A 9603-nucleotide genomic window follows, 5' to 3' on the forward strand; every position below is an offset into this window, starting at 1 on the left:
AGGCAAAATAATATGAGTTGTGCCACATGAGTTTGGCCCTCAGTGACCCCATTTTATCTTTATGTCTGTCAGCACTCACCACTGGAATTTTGTATTAGAGGAAATGATTTCTGTTTTAAAGCTAGTTGTGAGTAATTGCAAGGTCTGCTCGTTGTAGTATAAAGGTAGCGGATGACCATCAGTCCTCTAAATGGCATGTACATTTCACCTTTGCAAAGAGTAACTCAACATATTTCTAATAATAATAATAGTTTGGACTTTTCCTTTGATGTCAGGAATCAGCATTGTCAAGGGACACAGTCTTAAGAGCAGCACTGATAAAAGATAGCTAAAGTGTATTAATTTGATTATGGGGTAGCTAGCAACTTCAGAGGAGCAGTATTGAATGCTTTAACAGTATTTCCACATTTAAACTCCCTGGTTTTGCAAACTTCTGTATATAACAAAAGGGTTGGATCAGGTTGTTCCTTCCCCACTTTTCAAAAGCCTGAATACCAGATATTTTTCCCCTCTAGAACTACAAACACTGATGATAAAAAAGACCCCTGTTCCATGGAGCCACTTGCTCTATGTCAGGTATGTCCAACAATTAGATCGTTATCTACCAGTAGATCACTGGATGTCTGCAGTAGATCACTGGTAGATCATTGACTCCCCACAAAGAAGCTGAACAACTGTGACTCCCCTAACAAAAGCTCAATATTTTACCTCCTCCCTGAAAAAAACTCAACAACTTTGACCCGAACCCCAAAAAAGGGGGGTAGATCACTGCCAGTTTTTAACTCTGTGAATAGATCGCAGTCTCTTGGGAGTTGGCCACCCCTGCTCCATGTCATGGGGGCTGGGGAACCAAAGTTTGATCTCAGATGTTGATTCAGGTAACATAATAGCTGCAGATTGAACAACACCTGGGGTCATACACTCCAGTTGGCTGATCTCAGTCGACATTCTAGCAGCAGCACCCCAGTTGAAATTTGCAGGTGCTTTTGAAGGGGTTGGACCCACATAGAACACATTAGAGTACTCCACTCTGAAGGGCTCTGCTGGATCAGGCCAAAGAGCATATCAGGTCTTGAGCAAATCCTGAGTGCCAACATTCATTCATTCATTCATTCATTCATTGCTTGCATTTACATATCCCACCTTTTCTCCAAGGAGCTCAAGATAGCTTGCATGGTTCTCCCTCCCATCTCCTCTAATCCCCACAACGGCCTTATGAAGGAAGTTAGGCTGAGAGACAGTGAATGGCCAGTGAAGTCACCCAGTGAGCTTCACAGGCAAGTGGGGGCTTGAACCTTGGTCTCCCAGGTCTTGGACCTAGTCCAACATTCTAATTGCAACACCATATTGGCTAGGTCTGCCTTCCCCAGGATAGGGTGCAGCTGGCGTACCAGCCAAATCTGGTAAAAAGCATTCCACCACCTAAGCTTCCAAAAGCAGCCCTACTATGCATCATCGCTCCCTTTCTCACATTCTAGTATTTCTCAGAGGATTGCTTTCAAGTTCCACAGCCGCTGCCGCATATCGATTTCTGATCCGCTGATGGAATCTTTGGCTCGTAATTCAATCTACTGGTACAACTGACCACGTTACCATAGTCTCCTATTCCAAGTTGTCAGCAAAGGAGCACGAGCTCCTTTTCCACAATTGCTTCATGCTATTAACTTGCGCTTGTAATTGTGTAACACAAGAGACAACAGCTGTTCCGCCATTCATTCCGACTGGATCAATTTTGAGTTCCAAAATCTTGGCAGTTGGCATCTCAGTCGTGGGTACGCCGCAGATGTGATGCAATGTCTTCCATGGCTAATTTAGCTCAGATTTATTCAGCAACATATAGCGAAGCCCTTTGTGGGGCAAATGGAAACATTTTTACCACCTTTTAGATTGTTTGAGAAAATTGCTCTTCTGCAAATTTCCACCAAGAACCCCATAAATCTTGGTCTCCTAATTTTCTTGAACAAATCCAGCTAATGAAACTCAAGCCTAATTTTCTTGAACAAATCCAGCTAATGAAACTCAAGACAAGGCCCAGTTTGTTCATCTTTCTTCCCTCCCCCCCAAAAAAAAACCTTCAGTTCCATGTTAAATCCATGTTAATGGGAATTAAAAGGTTGCCTCCAATACTAGTCTTATTCAACTGTAAACCCAGGAAAGTTAGCCATGCCCATTAATTTCAATGGGTCCAACCTGAGGAGGACTAACATACAACCTACTTTCAAATACTGATTCCTTGATTATCACCTTGGATGTGAGATACATATATCCCATGCAAGTTTCCAGTACAGGAAATATTTGTCACATACATACATGGTTTGAGCACTTTTCATTGTTTTATCTTTGAAATTAAACCTAGACCTTGAACAGTTTATTCACTTTATTGCTTGGAAGCACTAAGATGGAGAGGGCAATTAAATTGCACAAAGCTGTGGTGTAAACCACTGAGCCTTGGGCTTGCTGATCAGAAGGTTGGCGGTTCAAATCCCCGCAACGGGGCGAGCTCCCGTTGCTCTGTCCTTTCTCCTCCCAATCTAGCAGTTTGAAAGCATGTCAACATGCAAGTAGATAAATAGGTATCGCTCCGGCGGGAAGGTAAACAACGTTTCCGTGCACTGCTCAGGTTTCGCCAGAAGCAGCTTAGTCATGCTGGCCGCATGACCCGGAAAAACTGTCTGTGGACAAATGCTGGCTCCCTCAGCCAGTAAAGCGAGATGAGCACCACAACCCCAGAGTCTTTCGCAACTGGACTTAACTTTCAGAGGTCCTTTACCTTTACCCCACCTGCAACAAATGAGGAGAAACATCCCAGAGAATTTAAGGTGCCTTTCTTTCTCTCAACCCACCAACTAATTTTCTATTTCAAGTCAAGTTTTCTGGCCAGTCATGGCTGGTGTTTTTTTTTTCTCCTTGTTTGTGCTGCTAACCTGTGACTAACCTACAGCATTTATTGCACATCTCTGGTGTATACTGTTGCTTTATCAAGTGCAGGTGTTTTCAGCAGTTGCTTAAATCTTGGTGGCATTTCAATACAATGACATCTTGGGCTGATCTGCAAACTTGGTTTGTAATATAAGCAAGTCCTTCCATGCCTAGTGTGTGTACAGGCTTGCTCTGGGGACTTCATTAAAACCCAGTGGTGTGTGTGTGTTAAGTGCATTCTGTACCTTGCCAAGTTTGCTACTGACTTCACAAGGAATTGTGTGCTGCTGTATAATCCTCAGTATGAAAAGAAAACTTCATACATTTCTTAATTGCAAAATTGTTATTTACCTTTTGTTAATCAGATGTGTCTTTTTCTGGTCCTTATCCAGCAAAAAATAATTACTCAAATACATTTTTTAACCCTGTCCAGCCTTTTCTATATGCCAGGCTTCCTCAAACTCGGCTCTCCAGATGTTTTTGGACTACAACTCCCATGATCCCTAGCTAGCAGGACGAGTGGTCAGGGATGATGGGAACTGTAGTCTCAAAAACATCTGGAGGGGGGAGTTTGAGGAAGCCTGGTATATGCCTAAAATTCTAGTATTCTGACAGTTATGATTCTTGATTCCCTTCTCTTGCCGTATTACCACATGGGGACCCCAGTCAAGTGTTCTTGATCTTCATAGTAGCTTCAGTGTTGCTTTTAGCGCTTGAAGTGCATTTTCCTCCTCATCAGTTAGGCCAACTCCCACTCCCAGCTGTGGTGTCTCTTTGCTATGTGAGAAACACCAACTTTCTGGGGCATGTTCCCCACCAGGCATCCCCAAACTTTGGCCCTCCAGATGTTTTGGACTACAATTCCCATCTTCTCCAACCACTGGTCCTGTTAGCTAGGGATCATGGGAGTTGTAGGCCAAAACATCTGGAGGGCCGCAGTTTGGGGATGCCTGTTCTACACAAAGAGAGTATCACACAGGCCTGGCCTGCATATACAGAGGTGGCAGAAAACTAGGGTAGTATAATGTGTCCTAGTTTACTGAGGATAATACTCTATTTGAAGGAAATCTTCTGTTTGAAGGGCTGGGGAGAGGAGCCAGGCAAGTTGGGAGTCATCTCATTCATGTGGCTAAGGCTACTTTCTATGTGCTGTAGCTTGGCTCATTTTGATGTGGGGGGCCCCCCATATGCTCTGCCCCCAGTTCAGTCGCACCTCCTGTATTCTTCAAAAAGGAATAAAGAAACTACAATTCCTGGAGGGGCCTCCATTTTCTGATTCACCTCAGGTGACAAAATGTCTTGGGCCAGCCTTGATCTGCAGGGACAGGAGATGCTACAGTGAGGTGATGTGCAGTACTTAAAAGACCCAGGTGCCTTCTCAGCCATGAGATCTGGAACACCAAAAATGACTGAAATCAGAGATGCACCCAGATCTAGGAATGGCTGAGGCAGCAGAACAATAAGCTGCACTCAACTTTATTGTTTACTTTTCTTCAATGGGCTCCCTCAAAGAGGGGGAAGTTTTCATTCCAAAGTTCACCTCAGTGCTAAGAGTGCCTTTCTTGAATGTGTCAACGGTCACTGTGAATCCACTGCTGCTGATTTCATGTATTATTCGCAATGACTTCTGGTCAGTTGCATCAGTTCAGGAACAGAAGGATCAGAATGTGATACTTTCACCTCTCTCCTCTACCCCATCCCTGAGCATGGATGTGAACCCGCAGCTGGGGCCAGAAGACAGCCCCTATGAGACTGGCAATTATTGCCTTTCATCCCTTCCATTTTGGCAGGAGTAGGTGGCTCTCTTTGTTAAATGCGAGGTGAAACTATGCCTCCGGCACTCTGAAAATAAAACTGCAAAAACCAATTTAATTCTCACAATACAGTATAGCAATTTAAAGAGAGGATAGGGCGACAGGGGTAGAAAGATGTTCTCATTAATAAGCCGCATGTTTTGCTAAACGATTGCCACCCTGCTGAGCCATCTGAACTGTGAATCTCCAGCGACAGTCCTTTACTGCCATCTACTGAGAAAGTACCAATTCCAAGTAGGAAAGGTTAATGCCGTATTATTACAGGGCTAGAAAGAAACCAGAAGAACACACCCTCTGCACGTTCTTATGCCAGAATTCCCAAGAATGGGGAAGAGGTCAGTATTAGCAGTTCCCATATCCCCAGCATGCTCACTCAGCTCTTATTGAGGGGGATACTGTAAGCCACACAGATTCCACAAAATCTAGTTTATGGTAAGATTATACTCAGACTATATGGCAACTTAATATAGTAAAACCTAGAGAATAGGGTAGCAGGAAATATTTGAGGGGGGTGCTGTTACCCCTTGCTGCCATTTGGGGTCATTCAAGAATAGGGATGGGGGAGATTTTATTCAGTTAACTCTTAAAGGCAAACTTAACCTAATTCACACTTTCTGAAATAATACAGTCATACCTCTGGTTGCGAACGTGATCCGTGTGGGAGGCACGTTCGCAACCCGCAGCGTTCATAGCCTGAAGCACCGCTTCTGTACATGACGTCATTTTGCGATTCTGTGTGAGTGCCAAAACCCGGAAGCAACCCATCCAGGTACTTCCGGGTCGGCGCAGTCCGCAACCCACAGCGTTTGTAACCCGAGGTATGACTGTATATGAACTGAAGCATAGCTATCCTTCAAAATTCACGTGTCTCTGAATTTTGCAAAGCAGTTCATCAGCCAAGTAATGTGTACAGAAATGAATACACTAGGCCGGGTAAAATGTACATAAAATGCATACATCAGTGAAAATAATATACCCCAAAAAAGACATTATATTATGGGAAATTGCTTTGCAAATTTGTGTAATTAGGCAAGATTGCATACAAAAATGTGCATATTGGGAGAAATTTGCAGTAAAGTGTTGATGAATTTTCATGAGGGTCTTTCAAAAAACAAAAACACACATTCACAAACTGATATGAAAATACATAATATGAAATGAAGAGTAAAAAAACGAGAAACTGAAATGAACAGATTTGCCCATCCCTATTCAATAAGAACTTTCATACCCTCCTTAAGAAGTATACCCTTCCATTCTCCAAAATCATTCCTATGCTGCTAATGGTTCTCTGCCTGGGGCCTTTAACCGCAGAAACAAAACCCATGAAGCTTTCCTCATCCATTTATCTGCAAGCTATGAACAGCATCATCTGCTTAATTGTTGAATGCTAAGCTTCTGTCAACAAGGCAGGAGCAAGGCCAGTAAAAACACTGAGAACCCTACCTACTGGTATACTTTGGCAACCTGCCATAATTTTCAGAAATGTAACTTCCACGCTTTTCTTCTGGGGGCATGAATTATCCCACACTAAATATAGGAGATAAAGTGAGTAAATGTCTGGGCGTGTGCAATGCGGGCAAGATATGACCGCAAAATGCAAACATGGGGCATTCAAAATAACAACAACAAACAGCAGCAATCATTTCTGGTGAAAATGCTTGACATTATTAATTATTTTCTGATCCTTTTGAGCACTGGGCTCTTAATATAAGTAAAAATAAATAAAAATAAACCTACTGTCAGCCCTGTACTGACAGGTTATGTACTTTGGCCTCTCTACCTGGGGATATTTCTACTGAAGGGTCACATGCAAATAAAAAAAGTAAATAGTAAGCCCAATGATGTCAGTGACATCATCTACCCCTGAAGCGATCCATGCCTAGACAGTACAAAAAGCTATGTATTCTGCCCATTGTTCTTTGTTTCTTACCAGTTGTTGCAGTTCAGTGAACAGGAGGTGGGCTGGCATAATTGCTCAGGCAAGGGCTCCACGTGTGACTTGATTAGCTACTGCTCAATAAAAACAGCATCTTTAGGAGCAGCGCTGCTCCATTGTTTTCTTGGCACCAACATCCATGGAGGCAAGTATTGGTTTCCAATTAATTGGTTTTATTAAATTTCTATCCCACCTTGCCTTCCAGGGTGGTGACCATCGAAGTAGGAAAAGCAGTACAATTAAATAACAAAACAAAACATATTTCAAACACTTAAAGCTAGTGCTTCAGGAAACGACAAGATTACAGCAAGGAAGCTTGCTGAAACAGCACATAAGACAGATAATGGCTTTGTTTCTAACCTAGGTTTTGCTCTTGGGAGCGTTCGGTGAGTGGCATTTTATATGGACATAAGAACAGCTCTGCTGGATGAGGCCAATGGCCCATCCAGTCCATCATCCTGATGTCTGTGGGAAACTGGCTAGCAGGATCTGAGCACAAGAGTATTCTCCCCTCCTGTGGCTTCCAGTAACTGGTATTCAGCAGCATTACTTCCTTCAACTGCCTCCACAAATAGGATGTCCTCACCAGTGGAAGTGTGGCAGCATTCCCCCCCCCAATCTCCCTTTCCTCTTGTAGCCCATTTGCCCCTCTAAAATCTGCTGTGGAGGGTTGGGGGACCCTCTAAAGCAGCAGGAGAGGCAGGGCAGGGGGCTTAAGGGGGAATGAGAGATCGGCAAAAATACACCACCCTGTACTCCAGTGAAACCTCTACTGGGTCCCAGTCCCTTCCAGTAACAGAAGCAGCCTTTCCATTCTTGGTGCCCCTCTTTCCCACCTATTTTTTATATATAAAAAACATTTTATCCATCTTATCAGGGCCGGCTCTAAGGCAAGGCTGGGTGGCGCAATGCACCAGGGCACCGGGCCGCCAGACAGCCTTGCTGCGAAACAGGGCGGGGGGGGCGCCGGAGGGATCTTCGCACCACGGCACCAGGGCGCCAGATATGCTTAAGAAGGCCCTGCATCTTATCCTAGCGATTATTTTAACAAACAGGATCACAATTAAGCAAGAGGTACTAACACATTCTGGGACACAGGTGGCGCTGTGGGTTAAACCACAGAGCCTAGGGCTTGCCGAGCAGAAGGTTGGCGGTTCGAATCCCCGCGACGAGGTGAGCTCCCGTTGCTCGGTCCCAGCTCCTGCCAACCTAGCAGTTTGAAAGCACGTCAAAGTGCAAGTAGATAAATAGGTACCGCTACAGTGGGAAGGTAAACGGCATTTCCGTGTGCTGCTCTGGTTCGCCAGAAGCAGCTTTGTTGTGCTGGCCACATGACCTGGAAGCTGTACGCCGGCTCCCTTGGCCAATAATGCGAGATGAGCGCCACAACCCTAGTCAGTCACAACTGGACCTAATGGTCAGGGGTCCCTTTACCTTTACTTACTAACACATTAGCACTCATTAACAAGCAGGCCCCATCTTGAGAGTAACTGAATGAAAATCAGACAGGAGAAAACACTGTAAATAGTTTGGGATAATTGCATTCCATGTTCAATTATTGAACAAATAATACCCAATTCTCTGCAAATTTATTCAATATTTGCCTGCCTTCTCTCACTTGTACAAAATTACAGCTCAGTGGTAAACATATTTACCTGGAAGTTACCCCAATTTATTTAAATGGGATTTGCTTGCAAGTAAATATGCTTAGGACTGAAAATTCAGTCAGTTCTGTTACGGTAACTATATTCTAAATCTGGTTTCAGTGAAAACAATCTGGTGAAGCACTGTATTTGCGTTACCCTCAGAAGACAACTTTGCCGCAAGTAATAGATTAGAAATAAATTCCATATTGTATTTTTATCTTTCCCTTTCTTCCCAGGGAAACTAGAAAAATACAGGGTCTAATGGAATATCCTATCTAGCAGTTTTCTTAACAGCGTCAATGTTGTAAAGCAACACAATTGTGTAAAATGCCTTCAAATCTGGACCAAGTTACTTCCTTTATTCCCACATTTATCATGTTTTAGCTTGTACACCATTTTCCATCTGTGCGGGAGCAATTGTTTCCGCCATTTTGAACGGGTGCTTTGAGCTCTCGTGCCAGCTGCTATCAGCTGGCAGGTTTAAAAATAATTCATCTCAAACACAGTGGGATGCAAACAGAATAATTTCGCAAACAGTGCTAGAGACATGTACAGTTTTGTGACATCAACTGACTCTGAAGGAACACAAAGAGCTGAGCTGAAATGTTTTGAGACAAGGAAATAACCTCTTTGCTAAGATCAAAAGTAAACCCTTTAGGTACAATTCCATTGGAGAAACACACGAGGGGGGCGGGGGCGGATATCAGTAGGCATTTAAAGTCTGAGTAAACAGAGATCTGAATAGTGGCAGTGAGACTACTCCATCTTACCTTCCAACTGTACCTACTTAATTGATGCATAATAGGAATTTAACACCAAAGCTATTATTTCACTATGTATACAGGCTGCTGGCTTGTGGTTTCTGACCATGTAGTGAATACCACAGCTTTCCTATTTTGGCTGGCACAATACTATCAGATATGGTTTAGGATATGATATGCAACTGCATTCGGTGGTTGGGAATTTTTGAGTACCCTATAGCCAATGACTTTTTGCTGGGTATCCCATTCTGTGAAGGTGGACATTGATGGGCCAAGTGCCTTACCCATTCTTTTTTCAGCCACTGTTCCTACCACATCTCACTTTCACCTGGGGTGAAAGCTAGCCTGCACCATTCCAGAAGCCAGCTTTAGTCTGGGGGTTGCCAGCTGTTGAACGCTTCATTGACTATTTTGGCAAGTCTTTGGCGAGTTTGTGCCAACAGGCTTTGTGGAAGTGATTCACACATTTGACCTGCACACTGCCATTCTATAAGCCCCATTCCCATTAATGGGGATGAAACAATGAA

Source organism: Zootoca vivipara, chromosome 2 (genome assembly GCF_965207765.1).
Source record: "Zootoca vivipara chromosome 2, rZooViv2.hap1.1, whole genome shotgun sequence".
NCBI lineage: Eukaryota > Metazoa > Chordata > Lepidosauria > Squamata > Lacertidae > Zootoca > Zootoca vivipara.